General features: G+C 36.6%; 1 long non-coding RNA gene across 1 annotated transcript; it reads right to left on the reverse strand.

The window, feature by feature from the left end:
- Window positions 1-339: 339 nt before the first annotated feature.
- LOC149072375 (uncharacterized) lies at window positions 340-6474 on the reverse strand. The gene is made up of 3 exons (XR_016194520.1): window positions 6335-6474; window positions 4265-4553; window positions 340-402 (listed from the first exon to the last, which is right to left on the reverse strand). It is a non-coding gene; the product is annotated as an uncharacterized LOC149072375 (long non-coding RNA).
- Window positions 6475-12695: the final 6221 nt, after the last annotated feature.

Below are 12695 nucleotides of genomic sequence, written 5' to 3' on the forward strand. Positions count from 1 at the left end.
GTTTATTTTACTTTATTGAACCAAAAAATAAACATAACAAGCTTTTGCATGTCGATCATTCATGAGACAGAATTAAATGAAATAGAAAAAATTAAAAGTTACTACCAGAGTGCTCCAAAATTTTGTAAAAAAAATAAGTCTCGAAAACTGTTTATACACTTTTTGAAAACATGTATTTACATATAATTCTGGCTCTAGTAAAAATGAATATAACTTCTTTTGAGCAAATAAGTACTTCACACGTGTAGAGCTTATTTCAGATGAAAAAATAAGTTTTTTGACGATTATGATCGTCTGATTTTTACTTACCAAGTCTTGATGGGCGTTTTTTCATTAGTAATAATTTTCAACATATCATCATTACCTTGCTGTTTATTCTCTGGAAGTTTCGAATTCATACTTCTGTGAAGAATAAAACTGATTTTTTTTATCAAAGATATCCACATATATTTTGTTGGTATATCTACCATTATAAAGCTATTGTATTGACAAAAATCAACAGCATTCGACAACTTGTGCTTACCACAGATGTTAAATTTTTTTACATTTTGTGTTTACTATACATTTTCATTCCAGTCCATATACTTCGAAAAAGTGTTCTCGTGTTTGACCAGGTGAGGTGGATAGATTGATGAGCTAGGGAGGGAAGGTGTTACTTTTCCTAATGAATACCCTTTACGTTAGAGCATAGTCTCCCAAACTTTTTGTTCCATCACCCCCTTCATCAGAATTTTTTTCCTCTCATCGCCCCCCAACTCAAGTATACCCATAGGATCCTATGTTAAATCAGTATGTTCTACCGTCCCCTTGGACCATTCCATCGCCCACCAGGGGTATTGCCCACTTTGGGAAACACTGCGTTAGAGGTTCCCTAGAGTTATTTTAGAACTTTAGGAAATGAAGTTTATAGCATGCCTAAACACATTTGCCCACTAATGACACTGTCTCCATTTAAAAGGGGCAAAGGAAGTTTAATACATGCTAATAGTAAAATACTTATGGTCAACCTTCCATTCAAATTGACTACTTATTGCATAAATAGTATTTCCATTTCACATATAGTATTTTATTTATATTCTTCAAATTTCCAAAAAAAAATCGAATTCTCTGCTTTTCCATACTTCACACACTTCACTCTTCATTTAAAAATTACTAAAGCAGAGAATTATAAAATTATTTCGAGAAATGACTTCATATTTAATTTACTTCAAAGAGAAATAACTTGGTATTTCAAGAACAAATAAAACCGATTTAAAAAGAAAGTTTAAAAAAAATTTTCAGAGACAATCATTATGGTGACATTTATTACCCATAAAAAAACTGACAGGACTATGTAACAATACAGCCACTGGGTTAAAGACATAGAATATGTTAATGAGACAAAATCACGAATATGAAAAGAATTTATCAACTACAGCACAGTTTGAAGAATTAATTTCATAAATATATATAAATGTTCTATTTAATAAGTGCTATCAGATTTTGAATTTCCATTCAGATAGACATATTAGGATGAATGTTTAAATTGCCAAGTAAAAATCTCACTACGCCATGTTAGAGCAACGTCATTGATACAAGGGCCAATCAATTCTTTATAGTTTCACAAATTTAGCACCAAAGGGGTGAAGTCAGGCAACTACCCAGTCTGCAGGGCTCTTATGCCACTGCTGAGAACAAGAACCCATTGCCTGCAGACTCATTAAACTGATGAAAACAAACATCAAGAGCCATCCACTGTGAAACCACTGGTTAAGAACATTCAGAGAAATTGTGGGTTAACCTCCAAAACCATTTACATTAAAAGAAATTAATTAACGTAACATATGAAGGTATTATTAAATTTTTAATTCTTTAACAAAAAAAACAAAATATCAAAAAATATTTAGAATTTCAATTATCTCTGAGTACAAGTCCCATGTGCCCCCCGCAAATATTTCTCCCGCACACTCTTTAAATCAGTCAGTGACAAACGTAGTAACAATATACAAATCCATTATGGAATATTCCTATTCGCCAAATCCTATAGCAATGAGGAGCTTTGACGCAACGAAACATTGGTGAGAACAGATATACCCAGGGTATAATGTCACACTGTATATCCCTGACTCAAGGCCGTAGCAAGGGAGGACTTCTGGGGTCTGGTTCACCCAAAATATGAGAAAATGATTGAAAAAAGAACAAAAATTTGGCCATCTTTTTCCCATCACTTTGCCCCCGAACAAAATTTCTAGCTACAGGCCTGCTCTGAATTGTGCCCTATTATGTTCAGTACCCTTTACTGGGAATAAGATTATTAGTCTGAGCCTGTAAATCCCTGCTCACATGATATAATTACCACTTCTCTGCTATGAAGAAAATTAGGTTAATGGAAACCGATTCATCTTCCCTTATCGTACGAGTGACCAAGTGAGCCATCATGTGAGTTGAACATTTACCCCGACATTTCGCCTGCCCCCATTTCATCACTGCACGAGTGACAGTCATCATATGAATGAACAAGTGGATTGAACATTTCACCTGCCTTGATCGTATGAATGACTGCATGAGTGACCAAGTGAGTTAGACATTCAGAGTGTCCCGGATATTTCACACCCAAAATTTTATCCCTTGTATAAATATTGTGAGAGTTACGTCACTCCCTTGGTCATTCACTTAACTATAATCACTCACCTGGTTATTCATATAGTCACTCACTTGGTTATTCGTATAGTCACTCACTTGACCACTCATACAGTCTATCATATGGTCAGGGCAGGCGAAATGTCAGATGTGAAATTTCAGAGAACAAATTTTTCGGAATCTGGAAAATTTGCCTTGTACAGAGCCAAATGAGTAAGAGGGTGAGTGAGCTGGTAAGCAAGTAGGTCTTCTAGGCAGTTCAATCACTCACCCATGTACTTGGCCCCCTATCAGGGACAAAACATCAGGGTTGGGGATTCAGTTTCGGTAAACCATTTTAGTCATACACGGAAGTTGCCTTGTTATACTCCTCTGCCTTCATAAATACAAGATTCTCTCCACAAGCTTCTTTTTCATATTCAAAATTTTGGAACCCTTGAGCTGCTCTATACCAATACAAATACATTTCTGATAATTTAGAGCAGTTTAATAGTCAAATTATGTAATATTTTACGGAAGAAAAAGCTTTCATAGTTCTTGTATTTTAATTTTGACCACCATTTGGTTTGTCATATACTGGTAAAACTAACTCAAACAAATCCAACTACACCTTACACAATGCGATATCATGACTAAAGCATGTATTATTGCTCCTTATATACAAGATAATTGCTATAGATTTATCAATTTAATACCACCAGTGACATATATAAAAAAAATTAAACATTTTATATGTTCTAGAACAGTTTCTCAACCACTAGGCCACGGTCAGGTACCAGGCCATGGAAGAGTCAAACCAGGTCCTGATTCATAATTTCATATATCCTTTCGTTTCCGATTAGTTATGTTTATGACTCACTCAAAAAAAGAATCCTACCGGGCAGCAGTCTTCTAAAGGTTGAGAACCATTGTTCTAGAAAATAGTTTCCCAAACTTTTTGTTCCATTGCCCTCCCCCAACCCATAGGATCCTATATTAAACCCAAAGCTTCTATGCACATTTTGATTATATCCAGGCCTGTCATTTTAATTTTTTCTGGGAAAGACAAACATGTACTCAATATATAATATAATTTACCATGTTTACCCATTTCTATTGTATTTTTTAAAGCCGGGGTAATCAGTAATCGCCACCCCGAATGACGAAGATTATTTTAATACAGTTAACTGAATTTAAATGGACATGGCAATAACAGAAGTAAACTTTATTTTTTACACAAAAACATTGGATTAAATTATAATAACCTTTGTCACAACAAACACTAAAAGTTGACTTTAATAATACAACCAATTCGCAAGAAACAGACCCAGAGATACAGCAACAAAGCAATCGACTCCACCAACACAATAACAGTTATGGTATACACGGCTTTGATCTCTTCACCTTTGCTGGAAAGCCACCCAAATACAAGCCAATTTTTTAAGACGTTTCGTTAAACCTTCGCCAGATGCCGACTCAAGTCAAAAGACAATCTCTGAAATACCTTGATTTTTTAAATGGCCCATTACCTATTATATTACGATTATTTTTTGCTTCAACTCGAAAAAACTGATGTCAAGGATAATTAAAGATTCAAATCTGTATCACGTTTTCGAGAATTGTAATGTAATTGCAATCGGCTTAATGATTCATTAATTTTACTCACCTCTGCTTAGGCTATTCCAACCACCATGCTCGATAGTATTTGTAGAAATCAGCTGATGAATGATCGATCAGTAATAAATAACATTAATTGGAAAATTTCAAAGATGATCGGCGTAGATTCGACAATTTGAAGACCATTTCTTTCACAATCTCCAACCAGCAGTATTTGCATGTTGTATTCCATCATCCAGTCTTTCAATGCGTAATATAAATTCGATATTGTTGCAATCTCGTCCATTTAATTCAACGATTATCGCAAAACTGACGAATAACAACCACGCACTCGATACCTGGAAAGATAAACCGAAACAAGCTACTTTGCAGTATATAAAGCTGAATGCTCTTATGACGTCACAACATTTGCATATTTTCACGGATACAAGACATTACGAACACGATCCGGTTGAATGAGAGATTTAATTTTTTGTGGAAACACTGATATCATAATTAAACAATAATTTTGATGAATTTAACGTCGCTCGGTACGTTTAAATATTTTTACGAATATAAGATAAGGTTGAATATGAAGTATTTTTTTGGTGAAAAAATAATTCATAAAAATTTGCTCTGATGATTTTGACATTTGTAAAATCTGAAATTCAATTTGAAATGGACAATATCGAAGAATTATAAGAGTAAAAATGCTTTAATGTCGTTTTTTTTCTGGTCTTTTAAGTATAGAAAATTAATATACTGTAGGCCATACTACAATTGCATTAATTACCGAAAAGTTTTTAATAACTGGTCATTAGGTCAAGAGAGATGACCGGGATTCACAGAATGTGACTAGTGCAAATCAAAGTTTACTTAGATGATGAAACAAAAAACTTCAAAAATACAGTATAATAGTTTAGTTATTACATAAAATTGATACAAATTACTTACCTGATCTGCGAGATTGATTTACACACACAATTATCCCAAAAAATTTTATTTTCAATTGAATCATTGGGATTCAATGGATCAAAAATTATTGAAAAATATTTTTTTATTTACTGTGAAAACTAAAATAATTTTGATGAATTTGATGTCACTCGGCACGTTAGAGTATTCTTACGAATATAAGATATTGTTGAACATAAAAGGTTTTTGGCGAATGGTAATTCATTAAAATTTACTCCGATAGTGATTTTGACGTTTGTAAAATATTTAAAATTCAATCAAAATTTAAACCGAGTTGCATCGAAGCATTTCAAGGGCAGATGCTTGAATATCGGTCCTTCTACTCAGTTATGAATAAATAACTAAAAACAGTGAAATTAATGAAAAAGATATTAAAACTGGTCATTAGATCAAGAGAGACCAGAGTTTACTTGTAAAATGAAGAAACAAAACTAAACTTGACTACGGCAATAATTTTCATATCGAATTAATTTAAATTGTCTACGTAATCCGCAAAATCAATTTACAATTTATCCCAAAATAATTCAATTTATTATGGAATCGATACAATGGGTAAAAAATAATTATCAGTAATTATGATGAAAATTTGACGTCACTCGGGCACGTTCTGACATTCTTGCGAATACAAGATGTCACCAATTATACGGTTAAACATAACATTTTTTTGATGAATGACAATTCATTAAAATTTACTCTGATAACGATTTTGACGTTTGTGAAATGTTTTAAAATTTTGATTGAATTTTAAATGAGCCGCATCGAAGCATTTCGAGAGTAAAAATGCTTTAGTATCCTTTTTTCTGCTCAGTTATGTATAAAAAATTAATAACTAATTAATAAAATTAATTACCGAAAAGTTATTAAAACTGGTCATTAGGTCAAGAGAGATGACTGGGGTTGGGTTTGACAGTCATAGAAAAGTGACAAGTCAAAATGTATGTTCTGATAAGAGGAAGAACAAAGGAAACCTAAACTTAATTGTTACATCAAAATAATACAAATTTCTTACCTGATCTGCAAAATTACTTGTAAATTCAATTCCAAAAAAATTATCTAGTTCATGAAATTTCCCAAATTTCTAGATTTCATTAATTAGTGAATGAATAATTAGCGATTTAAGATTTAAAAAACAACAACAACGTGATTGTTTTTCCTGCACTTTACGTACCTCAAATTTCTTCGGCTAAGCTGCATATGGCCGAACATAAAAGTTAATTGGTAATTTGTGTTAATTGAGAATCATTCCATGAAACAACCATCACACGTCATGACTGACCTCGAGGAAGACTCATTCCGATTCAACCTCCCGCTCTTTCTGGATTGCGTAATCTTCCTTTTGGCGAGTGCATTCATTTCTTGCCAAGATGCTTGCCAAGTTGGCGGGTTTTATGGCTTGTCAGTGCCGATTGCGATTTTCAACCGCTATTCGGGGAACCGTTATTTCGAAGCAGTGTTTCACGCAGTGTGGTCATGCTCCCCCAAGGGGATGGGCTGGCAAGGCTCCAGCCCTGGGGCCCGGGACGATTTTCGTTATTTTTTTGTTTTTTACGCTATAAATCCATCATAAAAGTGCCCGTGCAAGTCTGGTCGGGGGGCCCGCAAAAGATTCCAGCCTAGGGGCCCTACTCCAGGATGTGGGGGCCCCATGAGTGTGGTGATAAAAAAATATTTTCAGTTTGAAAAAACAAATTTTCAATTAATTTTCACTATAATTATTCCTTTAATAAAGTAAAATTTCGTTGTAACGAGAGCTCACAATCACGGGAAAAGAAATTGTCGTTATATAACGGACTTTTCTTTAGAGGAGAATTTCAAATTTGTGCTTTGTCAAATTGTAGAAAATTTCTGCTTTACATTAAAACAAATGCGGAGATAGACTTGGAAGTCTGGGGGGGGGGGAGACGATGATGATGATGTCAATTCATATATACATTGGATCAGTCGCCTCCACCTTTGACGCTGGGGGGCAATTTCCCCCACGCCCCCCAGTTTCTCCGCCCATGCATTAAAATCGTCTTTTTAGATAATTTTTTTCTGTTATTAGCGAATGAGCAAGACTCTCTCCAGTCGTGAAATTTATTTTTTGGGTTCACAGCTGTTCATTGTCCCAGGCCGGAATTTATCAAAGTTTTGTAAAAGATCTTTCACAAAACTTGGGAAAAAAAACCCAACCAACAAGCCTATTAGTTACATTTGCGCGGATGTAACAGATACTCTCTTCGGTTGCATTTTTCAAGTTTTATGAAAAACGACTTTTATTAAACTTTTATAGTGTAATCGAACAATTTCAAAAGCCGTTCGGAAATAAATTAGGACAATACTCTTCTCCGCAAAAAAATTGCTTAGTCTCCTTACTCCTTTGGCACTTGAAGGTTGAAAGCTGTGTGTGTGTCAGGATCAGAGTCCCGATTATTTACCCAGGGTCGCAACTAGATAAACTACTCTTTTTGCCGGGTAAGCATGCATTATTCCTCCCTATTGTAATTTTTAATAAATGATTATAAAATAAGAATTTATTGCCCCTTCTGGTCCAGCGCCCGGGAACCAGATCCACCTGCACTAGCCTTACTGGCTTTGGTTGGGTTAGAGGTTCTCTATCCTAAAGTGTTAGCTTAAAATTCTGTTTAAGAATTTGAAGTCAAAATGTGATCAAAATATTTTTTATCTCCTTTTGCGGCCCCTTAAACTTCACGGTACCCTTCGTACCTGCCTTTTAGTCCGGCCCTGGATATATCTCGTATGTAGGTGTGTGTACGTTGGAAAAACTTAAGAATAGGAAGAGAAGGTATAAAATGCGACGTTTCTGTGTCAATCCTAGATGTAGCCTACCGTAATGTCTATTCTAAAGGCTTTCAATTAATCGGATAAGAAAGAAAGGGGCTCCCGGGGGGCTTACGCAGAACGTACCTTCGAGGAGGGGGGGGCAGTAAATCTTCCACAGAAATCTTGAATTACTAGCTTTCAGAAAAAAATGTGGAGATTTTTATACAGAAAGTAATTTAAAAAGCATAATATGAAGGTATACACTTATTCTTCAATATTCCAATGTTTTAACAAAAATATTTCAAATTAAAATTTTTAAATTAAATGTAATTTTTATTTCTTATAGGGGGGACCCATGTCTTTCTCCTACCTACTCCTCTGGGGAGGGGGCGCCTAAGCCGCCTTAGTTGAGACAACTGCTAGTCTAGGCCCAGCGTACTAATTTTGCTGACTAGGCGGGAAGACGTAAAAAATGGCTAAATTCTGCTTCGTAATACTTAAAACGGCCCCAAAGGAAAGTGGTGCGTTTTTATTGACGCTATAAACGAATGTCTTTTTTGGTTTATTTAGCATTAGATTTTCGACAATCATCTGCAAATCACTCGTTACAACAAGAGTCTCGTTATACCGGACTTCTACTCTGTTTATATCGACTCATGTTAGAAAGTGCATCTGTAAACCAGATTATTATTACAATGCTAAAAATGTCGTTCATTGTTGAGCAACTAGGCAGCCTGAAGCTTTACAATCGACACCACTCCCCCAATAGTTGGCAGTCACAAAACACCACCCCTCGTATTCATGCAGCGTCCAATCAAATTCAGTGCGATAAAATCATCTCGGTCATCGACTTATGGTCACTCTCTCCCTCGTTTGAAGCACACAATCGTTCTGAGCTTGCCATGGAAAAACATGGTGCTGATATTACCAGAATACACTGCTGACGGGGCTCGGGATGAATATATTAAGTAGGTATTTATTTCTTTTTTGCTGTTTAAATTACAGAGGCGGGTCATTGAAAAATTTTAGCCAAAGCCATCGCACGTGGATACAGCCTGTCAAACTTGGGTAGTATAGCCCAATGGTTCTCAATCTGGGTTCGGATCTCAATTTTATAAAAATGTAACATTTCCAAAATTTGTGGAAGTAGATTATTTCTTGATAAACATTCAAGGGAGTTTATCTTTAAACCACTCTCGTATAAAACCTGTCGGGCTATTTCACGTTGTTGTAAAGCAGTTCCATCCCGGAGAAAGTTTTTAAACTTCTACTGTAAATTTAGAAATTATGGAAACGTTCCCTTTTGAAAATAAGCGCCTTAATTCATGTCTGCTCTGTTGGTTCCAAGGGCCATTCGATCAAAGCCTAAAAGTGGACCAGAGCGGCCCTTAGGAGTGTGCGACAGGTGCGGTCGCATCGAGCCCCGCGGTTTGGGGAAGGGCGCACTTATGAAGGTGGTGAAAAAAACATACAAAAAAATATTGAGATATACATACAGTAAAACCTCTCTTTTGCGCACAAAAGAAATCATAAAAGAGGGGTTTTACTGCAATACATTCTTTGTAGTAAATAAGCTGTCTGGGCTTCAACTAATTTGATTCTGGAACTTTTTCCCTCATTAATTCCCCGAATTTTCATCGATTCTGAGTTGATATTGGTGCTGGAATTACATCTTTCAATTATATATCTCTCATTTTTAATTCGCCCATTATGAATTTTTCACTAGTTTTTTCTCAGATCATTACGCCATAATTTTTTTTATTAGTTTTGAAATTACGTCTTTCATCACTTTGGCATTTTCGTCGATTCAAAATTTTTTATTAATTTTTGTGTCTAATTATTGTGTGTACAATTGTGTATTTTTTTGACTGGATATTTTTCAACATTTCTGTGTGTTTTGATAACGAATGAGTCTTTGGATGCCGATTTCCCTCTTCCAGAAAATATGTAAAGTCGGGGCTATAAGGAGTCCCGAAATTACTTTAGCACCCTGGTTAGGACTACATCCCAGTAATTTTCTAAGCACAGCAAACTGAAGAATTTCTCGTTAATGATAGAAGTCATATGTAGGCCTATAGGAAGGGTGCTCAACTTTTTGAGGAGTGCGGGCCACTCCAGTGATCTGCAAATGTACCGCGGGTCACTGAGGTGATCTAGAACTGTGTGTCGTGGGTCACTTGAGTTTAGTGAGAATGTGTCGCGGACAACCAGAGTGAAGCGAGAATGTGTCACGGATCACCCGAGTGATCTGGGGAACAGCACCCCAGACCACCCAAGTGATCTTTTAATGTGCGGTGATTAAAGTGATCTGTGGATGTGCTAAGTGAGCACTCAAGTGATCTGGGACTATACGGCATTTTACATAATTCAAGTGAGAATGTGCCGTTAGCAGTTTCACATCACTTAAGTGATCTGGTAATGTGCCACACGAGATGGCTCCAAGGGCTACTTTTGGCTCGCGGGCCATGAGTTGAGCATGTATGGCCTATAGCAAGACATAACTACCGCTACCATCATGGGGGGAATATAGAACCGAAAACTAAAAAACCCTGATTTGTTTGTGGGACCTCCTCCTACATTCCCTCACAGGTACTTCTTTTCAAGGTCGGTACTGCAACACGCCAGGACCACGGATCTGTCTCGTTAGTTAGTCGTTTCTCGGTTAAAACCAGCTCACTTAAGGGCCGTATTCACCGACATGGTTTAAACTAGTCAATTTTTTGATAAGAGATCGACACGGATTGGTTAAATTCAGGTTTTTAACCAATCTGTTGATATCTTAACCGAAAACTGTGACGACAGTTTAAACCACGTGGGTGAATATGGCCCTAGTGGACCGTGACACGTTTTCAAACCCATGAAGTGGCCCGCACTCTCCTAAAGGTTAAGCATCCTACTCTAGTCCAAGGGTGCTCAACGTTTAAGACATTGCGGGCCACTTAATCGAGTGATCTGGAATAGCGCCGCAGGTTACTCGGTTGATCCGTAAATGTGAACGCTCATTTGCGGATCAACAGGCAACTTTAGTGCTCTGTAAATATACCGCGGGTCACTCAAGTGATCTGAAATGTGCAGTGGGTCACTTGAATGAGCTGGAGATGTGCCGCGGTGATAATTTTGGATATACTGCGGGTTACTTGAGTGACCTGGAACTGTGTCATGGGCAACTCGAGTGATTTGTAATTGTGCCGCGAGCCACTTAAACGATCTGTAAATACGTCACGGCCACTCAAGTGATGTGAACTGCACCCCACACACATGAGGTCACATAAGTAATCTGGGAACGTGACGCTGTTCACTTTTACAAAATTAGGTTTGAGGTCACAGGTCTTCAACGTATTGCATTTCACGGGGCCACATTTAATGAGGCGGGTGAATCACAGGGGTTGGGCAGCCCTCCCGATGACTATACAGTGAGTTATCGTAAAATTTTAAATTAAAAAAAAAGCGATTATTGTGTGATAATTTTATAGTTTATTTGCAACCATTAATTACAATCGACGCTCGATACAATGGTCTCTTCATCTCCCGACGAAAACGGACGTTATATCGAAAGTAAAACATATATGATAGTTCTGTGGAAAAATTTAGAACATCCTACCGGTCGTTATAACGAGCATCGACTGTATAAATTGATTTGACTAAGTTAGAGCTTGATCAGTTCCGTACAATAATAGCCGTGACTATCAGTCTGTTAAAAAAAAACCCTTTTGTTGGGAAATTTGCTAAGTTTTACCACTCGACCAATATTGATAATTTAATGAAATTCAGAAAATTTTAATGAATTATTCCATTTACCCACACAGTGGAAACTGGTCGGTAAGATTTCTGATTTTTCTGTAGATAACCTACCAACTGTTTGCACGATTAGAAAGAATGTCTAAAACGAATGAGAATTACGATCATCGTTTCAGATAGTGGAATGCCGATTTCATTTTTCGCTAATCAGTGTCTAGGTGGGCCACCGGTGGCCTGAAGTAGAAGTTTTTTATAGTCCATATATATATACCATTGACACCAAAAACGGGACATCGTCACAACCAGAGCCCAGCAATGTGCTCATATTTCAAAGGTCTTGTAAACGGCTATCACGATAAAATTTCGTGGAATCTCCGATGTCGTTATAACAGAGTTTTTGAATCGTATAATGGAAATGAAAAATTTCTTTCGGAATTATATGAGAGAAATTTCTCTAGTTCTGAAATTACTTTCACCAATTCTGGAGTACATTTTATTCATTAGAATTATATTCCGAAAATATTTCTCTACTTCTGGAATTTCTAAAAGCGACTCCTTTTAACCAATTCCGAGAATTTTTTTTCATTTAATGCTCATAATACAGAGAAAAAATATCCCCCCCCCCCCCAAGTACATTTTTCTTCAGAATCCTTATAATCCTTTTTTTTTGGGGCGATTCACATTTTTACACGCTCTAGGTCAGCGTTTCCCAAAGTGGGCGATGGAATTGTCCGGGGGCAACAGAAGCTACGGGTATAACGGGAAATCCTATAGGTACGCCCGAGTTGGGGGCGATGAGAAAAATATTTCTGAAGGGGCCCGCGATGGAACAAAAAAGTTTAAGAAACAATGCTCTAGGTCAGTGGTTCTCAACCGGTACTCCGTGTGAACTCCCAGGGGCTTCGCTCCGCGGCCACTCGAGGGGGGGAAATAAAACCAGTAAATTTGAAAAATAATAAATATTTTTGACTAAAAACAAGTCGGTAAATTTAATGAATAAATAAAAAGTAGGCCTACAACGGGGCTCC

Source organism: Pholcus phalangioides, unplaced genomic scaffold, assembly GCF_987345545.1.
Source record: "Pholcus phalangioides strain wild (caught in Gottingen) unplaced genomic scaffold, Ppha-v1.0 ptg000017l_1, whole genome shotgun sequence".
Classification (NCBI taxonomy): domain Eukaryota; kingdom Metazoa; phylum Arthropoda; class Arachnida; order Araneae; family Pholcidae; genus Pholcus; species Pholcus phalangioides.